Below are 12,892 nucleotides of genomic sequence, written 5' to 3'. Positions count from 1 at the left end.
AAAATGTAATTTAAAAAAAGAAAAAGGGGGAAAAAACACTGTAAAAATGGGCAAAGGAAACACAGGCAGGCAGTTTACTAAAAAAGTAACTATGGCGGCTCAGACATTAAGTGTTTGCCTTCGGCTCAGGTCATGATTCCAGGTTCCCGGGATCAAGCCCCGCTTCGGGCTCCCTGCTCAGCGGGGAGCCTGCTTCTCCCTCTCCACTTCCCCCTGTTTCTGTTCCCCCTCTCGCTGTGTGTCTCTCTGTCAAATAAGTGAATAAAACCTTTAAAAAAAAAAAAAAAACTATGAATGACCTCCGAGTATGTTTTGTAAATGTTGTAAATGTCTACCATACTAGTAATTAAAGAAATGTACATTTACAAGGAGAAATGTTTCACGTTTTTGAATTGGAATGATTGTTTTAAAGATTTGTTTGGGGGTGGGGCAGAGAGAGAGAATCCAAGTAGATCGCACCGAGCATGGAACCCGATGCTCAAGCTCATGACCCTGAAACCATGACCTGAGCAGAAACCAAGACCCGGACACTTAACTGACTGTGCCACCCAGGCACCCCTTGAATTGGCACGTTTTAAGTACCGCCCACAGTTGATGAAGATGCATTCTGGGAAGACGAGCCCCTCCCCCATCCCACCCCTGAAAGTGAAACCACTAGTGGAATTCACACAGCTTTTTGGAATCAGGAAATATCTTCTCAAAACTTTTGAAGTGTGCTTACCTGGAAAGTAAACTGCAGAAATTTATCCTAAGGACAAATATTTATTTGTAAAGATGTAGCTTTTTTAGTTAAAAAAAAAATGGGAACAATCCATGCTTATAACAGCTTCAGGCACTACTGTAAATTGCACAGAAAAGTAGTTAATGGCATGGAAACCTCCCCCTTATATGCTGATTTAGGAAAATACAAATTATCAGTGAGTCCATGAAGGTTTCCATCTGGTTATGTATCCACAGGAATACACCTTACTGAAGGCTACAGGCCACAGTATTCCCAATAGCTCTGTGAGTTGTAGGGTTCTGGGTAACATTAATTTTCTTCACTGTATATTGTTTTCCAAATATTCTACAGCAAACATAGCATTTCTTTAAACACAAAGGAGTGAGAGAAAAGGTAGCCATGTATATAAATTCCAGATAAAGAGTTATGCACAAAGTCATCTTTAGAAAATGAGAGAGGGGAAGGGATTATTTGTCACATCTCAGGAAGGGAAAGGATCCTCTAAACACAGAACAATTAGAAAAACCAAAGGAAGAAAAAAGACTGCACACTGGGCAAAATACAAATGTTAATAATTTTGTCAATCAAGAAAGCAAATAAAGTTAAAAAGAAAAATAACCAGGACATATTTACAAAAATCTAATAAAAAGCTGATGTTTCGCATATAAAGAAATCATAATTCAATAAGAATAAAAGGGGGGAGGAAATGAAACATATAAAAAAGATCTATGTATTAGATCTTATATTTTATAAATTAAAATTAAAATGTCCTACTTCATCAAAAATTTCTAGAAAATGGTAGAGTCAAGATTGGAATGCAGGTCTACTTGGCCTCCAAGCAATATACCATGTTGCCCACAGCAAGTAAGTCACTTTTTTAACCACATTAATTTTAAAGTTCATACTTAACAAAAGAGGTTTTTCCCCCTTCAATTACACATTCTTAAATGAAAAAAGTAACTAAGAGAAAATAAATGAAGTAGAAAACTACGGCTAGTGTTTTTAGGTCTTAAATGGAGGTTGAGTTCTTTTGACATATCCAGATAAACCAAAATTCTCTTGATACATATTTACATGAGAACTTACTTATCAAAATCATTATTAAGTATAAAGACTGGTTCTTGATTAAGTAAAACAGAAAAGACTGTCACAACTAAGAACAGGAATAGTAAGTAAAATCTGGTTTTCTGATTTTATGAAGGACTCATGGAGGAAGATGCAAATTATGAAGGAAATTAAGAAAAGGCAAATCTAAAAATACAGTGCAGAAAAACATGAAAACATTCATTATTAAGCAATATATACTGACCATGAATCAGGGAGCCATTTAGCCACTGAATGTAGTAGTTTTGAGGAAAAGAAAGCAGGATTTCATTGCTGATTATTGAAAAGGGTAAAAGCAGAACAGCCCCAGCTGAAACTGCCAGGGTGAACGTGCTCAAGAACAACCTGGAAGAGATCATTGTCACCAGCAACTGGAAAAAGCAAGGAATACAGTAGGAATTCAAAAAGGACAAAAACTCTTAAATCTTTTAATCCAAAAGAGTTACATAAGATTTTCATTAAATACGTATAGTTGGGAGACAAATGTTATCTGTATGATACTACAAGTTCAATTAGGTATACTCCAAAACTCCTCACTCTGTGAAAAAGGTCAGTAACTCGAACGAGCAGGCCCTAGAAGAATCACATACAGAAGACAAAGTACTTTGCACACTTTACAAAGAATAAGCCATAGTTTCTCTCCTCTTTTAAATTTAAATATTTATTCCACAATTGCATTTCATTAACAACTGGCAAATACATCCTAACAGCAATGCAAAAACTGATTCAGGTGAAAAAAAATACTTGTGAAAACAATATGAAAAAACAATTCAAAATGGTTATTTCAAGGAAAAAAACTCAGCAAAGCCATTGGTCAGCTACCTCTTAAAAGAGGTAAAGGTAAAATAAATTAGACTAGCTAACAGTATCTAACTATTAAATATTCTACTATTAAACTATTTAAAACACTGCCTTGTCATTTTTAAAAATAAGATACTGCTAATAAATACTAATACAGAAAGATGTCAAAAATAAATTAAGTAAAAAAACAAAAACTGAGAAAGCATGGACAATAAATAGAATACATGCTTACACACACACACACACACACCCAAAAAATGCATTTATATACACAGGAAAACAGAGGTACCAAAAAAAAAAAAAAAACCTAGCATAATATATAACAATGCCACAGGAGAGTGGGCTTTCACACTCTCACTTATACATGTCTGCAATGTTCAAAAATTTTTTATCTAATTTTTTAAAGATTTTTTTAAAAAAAATTTTTTAAGACTAAAAGGGAAAGGAAAAGAAAACCTCACCAACATTATAGATGGAACCTTAATTTAATATCCATTCCATTAAAGTCAATATAGGAACAACGTGAAAATAAATGTAAGAAGACATAAGGAAAAAATGCATACTAAACACTGGAAATAAACATCCACTAGAGTAACTTTGAGACCAATGCCATCTTGTGGCAACCAAAAGAAGTGTTTTCCTACTTAAAAGCCAAAACAACCATGAAACCTCTCTGTTCAGTAAATCATTGATAAAGTTCAAATGTAGACCATATCATACATACCAAAAATACAACTCAAATCAGACACAGAAGAAGGCTTAGAAGCTGAGTGGGCACGTTTCCTGGGAAAAGCACTAGGAACAATGTCTACCCCGGTCCACCGCCAACTCTGGCAACTACCAGCCAGTGGCCTGAAGCACGCTTCTCTGGTTTTGTCCTTGCAAGTCAAGTGAGGAACTTACCCCAACCACTACCATTTCTGCCTTCCAATGCTAAAAACAGGATCAAACCCACAAGCTCACCATTCCAGGTCCTGCACAGCTGTTCCAGTATGTGTGCAAGGCTCCTCTCGCCACGACAGACTCCCACATACAGTGCCACGTACCCAGTCTTCTTGTACACCAAACCTCAATGCGTTTCATCGCTCTGTGCTCCAGGGCACAGTCAGCTCTGTCCCTAGGGTCCCCTTTATGTCATTTGCCCTGCGAACCACCACTCTCCACATTCCTCTCAGTAGTCAATCCCTCTCTTCTCAGCTCACATGACACTCACCACACAACCAGCAAGAAGACCAACCATAGTTTCCAAATCAAAAACTGGGTCCTGTAATCTGACAAAAAACTAAGCTTATGAGGACAAATAGGTAAAGTATTTGAAATCAACGATCCAGAAAAGCCTGAATGTATGGTCACCATAACAACGACGCCAACTCTCAACAAAACACTTCCAGAACCTACTGTATGTATTCCAGGTACCATGACTGGGCTCAGGATGTTCGGACAAGATGCTGTCACCCTCTCGCACTGCCCGTGGGCACCTAGGGTGACAGCTACTCACAGAAGGCCGGAGCAGTGCAGGTCAACGCTGGCAAGGGGTCCCTAAGGTAAGGCCCTGAGTCAAGTCGAAATAGGGCAGTAGTGGCCATGGCTTACAGACCTACTGAAGTGCCCCTCGGATTAAAGCACCGTTTCACAAACGTCACCTTCTGAAACGGAGCAGATTCTGAGGACAGAACCCACAGGACTGCCTGAGGGCGGGGGCAGAGAGGACTCAAGGCCGATCTGAGTTTTAGCCTGAGAACTGGAACGGCAGAGCGGGCACTGCCTGTGGTGGAGAAGGCCGCAGCTGGGGCAGGCTGACGGGGAAACAGGAACTCAGCTTTGGCCCAGCTTCGTCTGTCACGTCCACAAGGCAGGAGCATCACAGAAGCAATGCTTCACACTTCTCTCTGCAGGCTACCAGGTGGCCTAGACCTTGTCTGCCCCATTGCTGGTCACGTTCCGATGACCACTGGTCAGGATGGTGTCTGCCAGGGCTCTCTGACTCTAACATCACTCTTTTCCCCTTTAAATAATAAGTATTTTGTGGGAAGCTAAGTTTGAAACTAGGGAAAATAGCCTGTTCCTTGCCAAGAAAGATTATTCATCTACGGATTCCTATCAGTTTGGACTCAAGATTGTTCTATTTTATTCTGTGTAGGGTCCACTACAATCATTCCCCGGACACTGAGATTGTCCCTGATTGGTGGGAAAGCCCTCGGAGGCTTCTGGGTCTTTTTGACATGTACCCATCATTCTTGGGGCACTTCCTTGCACTCCGGCAGTACCACACGCACAGAATGAGCCTGGAACTTCCCCTCCCCTACCCTGCAGTCAGCTTCTCCCCCAAGGAGCCTGGGTCCCTATTAGTTGGAAATTGTATTTAGAAATACCGATCTGGTGCTGAATATACTCCCTGCCGCTGGGGTGTCACGCTCCCAACGGACAGGGCAAGGACTGTAAGTGCGCATTATGCATACAGGTACATATACACAGTTACCTACACCCGCCTTTACATCGAGATCTGCTGCGATAACTTTGTGTCAAAAACCATGAGGCCGCACTGATCGTCCACTGGCAAGTCCAACCGCAATGCAACAACCCTGTTCATCTTCATTTTTCTCCCCTTCCTGTAACTGCAAATGGCCCCCATCACCTTCAATGGACCAATCCCCTGGAAATGATCTGACACTCCTACCCTATCCAGAGCCACCCTCCTGCTTAGGTGACTCCCCATTCTGGACTGCCCTCCCTCCCTCCCCACTGACTTCTGATACCCATGCCAGGCCATCCCTCCAGGGACACCAGCCTACTTGGGCTCTGTCATCCTGTATGGGTGCCCTCCCCAACCTCTGACACCCTGTGACAGAGCACCCCTAAACACGTGCGGGTGCCCCTCATCACCCCCAAGCTCACACTCCACGCCGGGATTTCCCTCTGCAGGGAAAATTCCCTCCCTCCTCTCAGACCCTGAGAGCCCACACCAGGTCACCCCCCCGGGGCTCTGATACGTCATGCTAGGACCACCTCCTGCAATGGAAACCCTCCTCTCACCTGCAAAGGCTCGTAAAAGTCTCACCAGTTAGGCATTCCGATTTCACTCTCAAATCAACTAACTAGCCAACAGTAGCTCGCAGAAAATGTAGTTTTTGGTTGCAAAGTTCATCTGGAGGCACAAGCAGGTACAGGCGAAGAGCAGAACAGAGGAGCAAAGGAGAAAGCAAGCGCAGGGCTAACGGGAGGTGAGGAGGCCGAGGAACAGGCCTTCCATTTTGCCATGGGTGCTGAGCCAGCTGTGGAGACCCCGGAGTGCTGCCAACCACTGCACTTAAGAACCTGTCAAGCCCTTTCCCTTTCTTCTCCCGGTTAGCAGGACTCTCCTCCGCTTCCTCCTCTTCGGTGGAGGGGGCAAGGGAAGGAAAGATGGTGGAGAGAAGAGAGGCAACCCCGAAGTCCCACGTACAATGCCCCAGCACCAAGTCCGGATTACTCTGCAGATGCAACTTAATCCACACAACAGCATGACAGAGTAAGTGGCAGCTCTCCTTCACACAAAGAGAAAACAAATGTTTGTTTCTCAATCTCTTCGGACCTGAACTTAATCTTGAGTTCAGAGTTTGAATCCAGATCTGCCTTCCTCTTCCATTCTCACTCATTCTATCACACAAGGGGGGAAAAAAGCAGTGAAAGCCGGAAGGGTCACTGGGAGGCGGTGGAAGGGAACAGACTAGTCCTGATTCTCCTAGGTGCCCTCACCCCTCCTCCCTCTCCCATCCTTAATGTCAGTGCTCCCCCAGCTGCCTGCCTCCACTCACGGGATGCAGGAACCACCCGCCAGGAGAACCCAAAGCCCTCAGACCCACCGCAACAGCGATGGCAGCAGAACTGGTGAAAGCAGAAGGGGAGGTCAGGGCTCCTGAGCCTCCTCAGAAGGAAACGAGGCACAGCCACCATTTCATAGAATGCATTGCAGGGTAAAGCCTAAGTGCTGTGTTCTGGTCTGTTCGTAAGTGACTGATCCACAAATGCATGTATGGAAACGTACCACCAAGAGTGGAGCGCAGACTAAACAGAGAGGAGAGTGGCACACATCTCACAGGTACTTACTTCATCCCTAGAGGATTTCACTGGGAAGGAATTATATCTGCCCTTTATTCAGTGTGTGATTTGCTGAAGCTTTCTGAGGTAAGTGAATTATCTAGACCAGGAATTTAGACAGAGAAAAATGATAAATCACTGAAGAATTTTCATAAATGTCATGGTCTGAAATAAAACTATAACCCCTAATCCTATAAATTTAAATAAAGTAATAGGCCTAAGTTTTAAATCCACAAAGCAAGAAGAATTCACAATATAAAGTTACAGATGTTTTCCCCAGGGCATTTAAAATAATTTAAATGACCAAACCTAGTAAAGCAAGGTCCATTTAAATTCACTGTTCAGTTATGAATCAAATCAGCCCTATTCAAGTCACTTCTCAGTTGAAAGTATTTTTTTTATTTAAGTGAAATTCACATAACATAAAATTAACCATTTCAAAGTGAACAATCTAGTGGTATTTAGTGTAGTCACAGTGTTGTGCAAACACCACCACTTTCTAGTTCCAGAACATTTCATCACCCCAAAATAAAACCTTGTATTCACTAAGGAGTTGTTCCCCATTCTGCCCTCCCCTTGGTCCCTGGTAACCATCAATATGACATGGATGGATTTACCTTTACTAGTTTATTTCTCATAAATGGAATCACACACTCAACGACCTTTCGGGTCTGGCTTCTTCCACTTAGCATGATGTTTCTGAGGTTCCTGCACGTTGTAGTACCTTATTCCTTTTTACGGCTGAGTAAGAGTACGTGAGAGTATTTGTGTATGTGTGCGTTAAGTGCAGGCAGCCTTTCTCCCTTTCCTCACCTCCGCCCCACCCCAGGCACAAAATGAATAATCTGATACCAAGCATGAAGACACAAATCCGAACAACCGGCCTGCAGTCTTCAGAAGCATCAAGGACAGGGAAGTCAAGAAAACACTGAAGAAGGGTTTCAGTCTGAAGGCAACGAAAGGGACCCGACAACTACAAGCAGCGTGTGATTCTTTTTTTTTTTTTTTTAAGATTTGATTTATTCATTTGTCAGAGAGAGCGAGCACAGGCAGACAGAGAGGCAGGCAGAGGCAGAGGGAGACGCAGGCTCCCTGCCGAGCAAGGAGCCCGATGTGGGACTCGATCCCAAGACCCTGGGTCGTGACCTGAGCCGAAGGCAGCCGCTTACCCAACTGAGCCACCCAGGCATCCCGCAGCCTGTGATTCTTAACGGGGTCCTTTCGCAACAAAGGACATGACTGGGACAACTGGTAAATCTGAATGGGGCATGAGTGGTACAGCCTCAATTTCATTATTTTGATGGTTGTATGGTAGATACACAGGAGGACACACTGTTTGTAGGCATTATATACAAAAGTATCCTGAGGAAATGGAGAACCAGGTTGGCAAATTCTCAAACAGTTCTGGGGCAGAAAGGCTCTTTTTTTGTTGTATTTCTAACTTTTCTATAAATTCACGACTATGCCAAATAATTTTCAAAGTATCGATAAAAAAGAATCCTGGCATAAGAATCTCTCCAATGTAGTTGTATCTGTGTGATTTCAAATTTTAGTCAAGCAAAATCTGATAAAAAGAAACTTATTGCTTCCCATCCAGTTTGACACCTCAAAAAATTTAAAGGGCAGAACAATCATATATCAGCATAAATAAGCAGAAAAAGAGCTATAGGGAACCTAAAGAATCATCAGACCGTCCACCTGCTCACAGCAGGTAGATGCTCAGCTGCTACAACAGATGTCTGTTCCTTATTCCAAGACTGTCACAGTCTTCTCAGGAGACCATTAAACAACCCAGAGTTTTCTTTCTTATGGCCCAGCAACTTTCCCACCAGAAGCCCACTTCCTGGCTAAAACCTCTGAAGGTAAAATTTTCAGCTCCTCAAAGAAGCAAATTTTAACAGGAGACAATCAATCCTCATTTTTCCATGTACAGTTGATCCTTGAACAATATGGCTTAGAAATGCACAGGTCCGCTTATAAGTGAATTTTTTAAATTAAATATAATAGAGTATTATAGAGGCACCTGGGTGGCTCCGTCATGAAGTGTCTGCCTTCGGCTTAAGGTCATGATCCCAGGGTCCTAGGATCAAGACCCACATCAGGCTCCCAGCTTGAGCCCCACATCAGGCTCCCAGCTTGGCAGGAAGCCTGCTTCTCCCTCCCTCACTCCCCCTGCTTGTATTCCCTCTTTCACTATATCTCTATCAAATAAGTAAAATCTTTTAAAAAATATATGTAGTACTGTAAAAGGACTTTCTCTCCCTTATGATCTTCTTTTCTCTAGCTACTTTTTTTTTAATTAAAGATTTTTACTTATTTGACAGAAAGAAAGAGAGCATGAACAAGCAGGGGGAGCAACAGAGGGAAAAGCAGGTTGCCAGCTGAGCAGGGAGTCCGATGTGGGACTCCATCCCAGGACCAAGGGATCATGACCTGAGCCAAGAGCAGACGCTTAACCAACTGAGCCACCCAGGCACCCCTAAATATAATACAGTATTATAGGGTCCTAGGATCAAACCCCACATTGGGCTCCCTGTTTGGCAGAAGAGGAAGCCTGCTTCTCTCTTTCCCACTCCCCCTGTTTGTGCTCCCTCTTCTGCTGTGTTTCTCTCTGTCAAATAAATAAATAAAATCTTTTTTTAAAAAAATTACAGTACTGTAAATGTATTTTCTCTCCCTTATGATTTTAGTAAGATTTTCTTTTCTCTAGCTACTGTATTGTAGGAATGCAGTATATAATACACATAACATATAAAATATGTGTTAATCAACTGTTTATGTTATCAGTAAGACTTCCAGTCAATAGTAGGCTATTAGTAGTTAAGTTCTGGGGAAGTTAAATATTATACACAATTTCCAACTGCACAGGGCCAGCGTCCCTAACTCTCACGGTGTTTAAGAGTCAACTGTATATTTATATGTTTCTAAAGATAGGGTTAATATCAATAAGAAAGGTGACTGTTTCCCACATTTATGCCCAAAGGTACAAATTAAATTTGAAGAATTTATGACATCGAAATTAGAAACAGAAAAAATGAATTTTAAAATACATACGAAATCCTGTTGACTATGGCATCCTCATCTTCTTGTTCATCTGTAAAAATGGTTACGGTATTAGTTTTTTTATTCTTCAACAAAATGTTTCATTAATTTATTAGAAAATATAAACAAAAATAGAAACTTAAAGAATTACTGAAAAGAACTGATTTTCAAAAAGCACTGTATTTATTTCAGCATGGATCCAAATTTAAATCCTATTAAATTACATATGACAGAATGTAGGTAGAGAAGAGTGTTGTGATTAACCAAAATCCTGATTAACAAAACTAACATATGTAAACTGAGATTTTCCAAATATTTATTGCGCAAGAAAATAAAACTTAGTAAAACCTTAGGACCACTATCAAGTTTACTGTCATACAATATAAGTAAAATTATAATTGCTAATGAATGAAAATTTTTAATTGATAATATCCAACAAAAATCTTTATTATAAAATCATTAGTCGGAATCTTAAAACTCATGTACTTTTCTACAATTTTTGAGTCTGTCATTATTACTGGTAATAAGAAAGACGCTCTTGGACCAGTCTAAACCATTTAGATACCACTGCCTCAATACTTCATAATTATTGTTCAATCTACAGAAGGAAAGTACCAAGTTTTATGTCTTTTACAAGTAGCAGATGCCCTCTGCTCCAATGCTCACTCACCTCCCTCTCTCTCGTGGCTGCTAGCCTTTTCTTTGTCCTCCCACATAAATTACCAGCTAAAGAAAGTGTGATCCAATTACAAGAATATTGCACAACACCCCCTGACCCCTCCTTCTCCTCAATACCTAACTGGGGTTGTCCTCAAAGGCTCTCTCTCTCTAGGTCTCTGTAATTATGAGAGTCTACCTGCTTCCATGTCGATGGTGCATTTGAGCCATTCTCTGACTCCAATCTCCATTCTTAATTACAGGCTGCCAAAATAGCTTTACAACCAAAAGGACAGTCACAATTAATTTTTATACTGTTGTGCATACCCCCAATGAACCATCAACTACTTAAGAATGTTTTAATAGCTCCATATGAATTTCAGTTCTTCTCCCTAAATTCTACTAAATCCAAGGTATTCATCACCCCTCCCTGCTGCCATTACTTTAAAAATCATCTAATGGGTTGTCCCCGTAGCTCAGTCTGTTGGGTATCCAGCTCTTGACTTCCACTAGGGTCACGGTCTCAGGGTCATGGAGCAGGCCTGAGTCAGGCTCTATGCTCAGCCAAAGGGTCAGGGGAGTCTGCTTGGGACTCTCTCTCCCCTTCTGTCTCTGCCCCCCATACATGCTCACACACTCTCAAAATAAATAAATATTTAAAAACCATCTCAATCCTCTCATCTCCAATTTTCCTGCTCATCATACCCTAATTTCCCCTAAAATGATGGATTTATATTCATTAATTCTCTTTCTCCCCCTGCTTCTGTGTCTCTAATCATTAAAACCTGATGCCAAAACATGTGTAAAAACAGCTAAGATACTGTGTTGAATCTGCAGGTCTTCAAATTTTTGAAAGATTATAGATTCCAAAAAGTATTTTAGTGTAATCATAGAGCCAAACTAAAACACTAGAGCAAGTACTATTTCCTAATTGCTTTCAAAAGTCCAACAAGTTTTTTATTATTATAACATGAAGAGTTCCTATTATATGGAATCCTTAAGTAGTCACATGGTACCTACTGCAAGCGCAGCACCACAGGCAGAAAATCCTGTGATTTCTAGAAAAGAGCTGAGATTTAACAGAAGGCAGTAAGGCCATTGTTCAGATCCTTACAAAACCATGGCACAAAAAACTGACTTAATTAGCACAAAGTTCATTTAAAAAAAAAAAGAAAAAGAAGAAGGGATTGGACGCCTGGGTGATTCAGTCAGTCAAGCACCTGCCTTCGGCTCAGGTCATGATCCCAGGGTCCTGGGATCAAGCCCCACACCAGGCTCCCTGCTCAGCAGAGAATCTCTTTGTCCCTCTCCCTCTGCACCTCCCCCCACTCATGCACATGCTCACATATATGAAGATTTTATTCACTGTCATACAGTGAATAGAATAAAATAAAATCTTCAAAAATAATAAATCTTCAAAATAAATAAAATCTTCAAAAGTAATAATAATAGGGTGCCTGGGTGGCTCAGATGGTTGGCATTCGCCTTCAGCTCAGGTCATGGTCTCCAGGTCCTGGGATTGAGCCCCGCTTTTGGCTCCTGGCTCAGGGGGAGTCTATTTCTCCCTCTGCCTCTTCCCCTGCTTGTGTTCTCTCTGTCTCTCTCTCTCTCTCTCAAATTAATAAAATCTTTTTAAAATAATAATAATTTTTAATAAAAAAGGAATAAAGATTTAGTAGTCCCTCTGGTATACAGATTACTTATGAAATAATAAAAAGAAAAATATAAAATTGAATCCTCAATTGATACTAAATGGTATCATGGAGATTCTAAATTCTATATCACTTTAGAGAAAGAAAAGATAGTCTAGTAGTCAGAGTAAGGATGGAAAGTATGCTGTTCAAACTCAGAGCCAGTCACAAGAACACATATATCCTTATAAACTCTAGAACTTCCCAGATACTGAGCAGCCCCACACGACTCTTGGACATTAGAACAATGGTAAACAAGGGTTCAGGTCTAAGAGAATGATGACCCTGCAAGCAGTCAGATTCCTGAAGGTTACTGTTTACTCTCTGTACCAAGCTATTGTGTCCTTCAATCATGGCCATACTGAATATATACACTCCATACTGGCACAGTATGAAGCCCATACATCACAGACCACCTGGCATGATGATCTAAGTTTTAACTACAGTGTTTTTACTTGCCTGATTTTCTCTTGTATCTTCTGATGATGAAATAGGAAACAATGTAGAGAACGGCAAAAAGAAGGAAACATATCTGAAAAATAAAATGAACAATTCACTTACATTTGTTGCATATCTTTTTTAAAATTATAGAAGATACACCTTTGGTATTTATAGGCAAGAATGATTTGATCTATTAAAAAGTAAAAATTTTTAGATATTTTGGAAGTGTAAAGAGCCAGACCAACACCAACAATTCTGAAAACTAAAGTCAATGAGACGCTACTATCCCTTCCAAATATCGAACATACTATAAAACTTCAATAACAATTAAAGAGTGTGATGGCACCAAAACTTGACA

At 40.9% G+C, this 12,892-nt stretch overlaps 1 protein-coding gene across 1 annotated transcript in view; it reads right to left on the bottom strand.

Annotated features, from left to right (window-relative positions):
- Positions 1-12,620, bottom strand: part of LOC308338100 (ankyrin repeat domain-containing protein 26-like) — a 317,834-nt gene extending 305,214 nt beyond the window's left edge. Inside the window, exons 1-2 of the mRNA XM_080831659.1 lie at positions 12,553-12,620; positions 9,758-9,797 (exon numbers count right to left, since the gene is read on the bottom strand). The gene's annotated coding sequence lies outside the window, so the exon portion shown is untranslated. The remainder of the gene's footprint in view (positions 1-9,757; positions 9,798-12,552) is intronic.
- Positions 12,621-12,892: the final 272 nt, after the last annotated feature.

Source organism: Martes martes (genome assembly GCF_963455335.1).
Source record: "Martes martes genome assembly, contig: scaffold_81, whole genome shotgun sequence".
NCBI lineage: Eukaryota > Metazoa > Chordata > Mammalia > Carnivora > Mustelidae > Martes > Martes martes.
The sequence above is the reverse complement of the archived record's forward strand: the minus strand, read 5'-3'. Positions and strand labels throughout refer to the sequence as shown.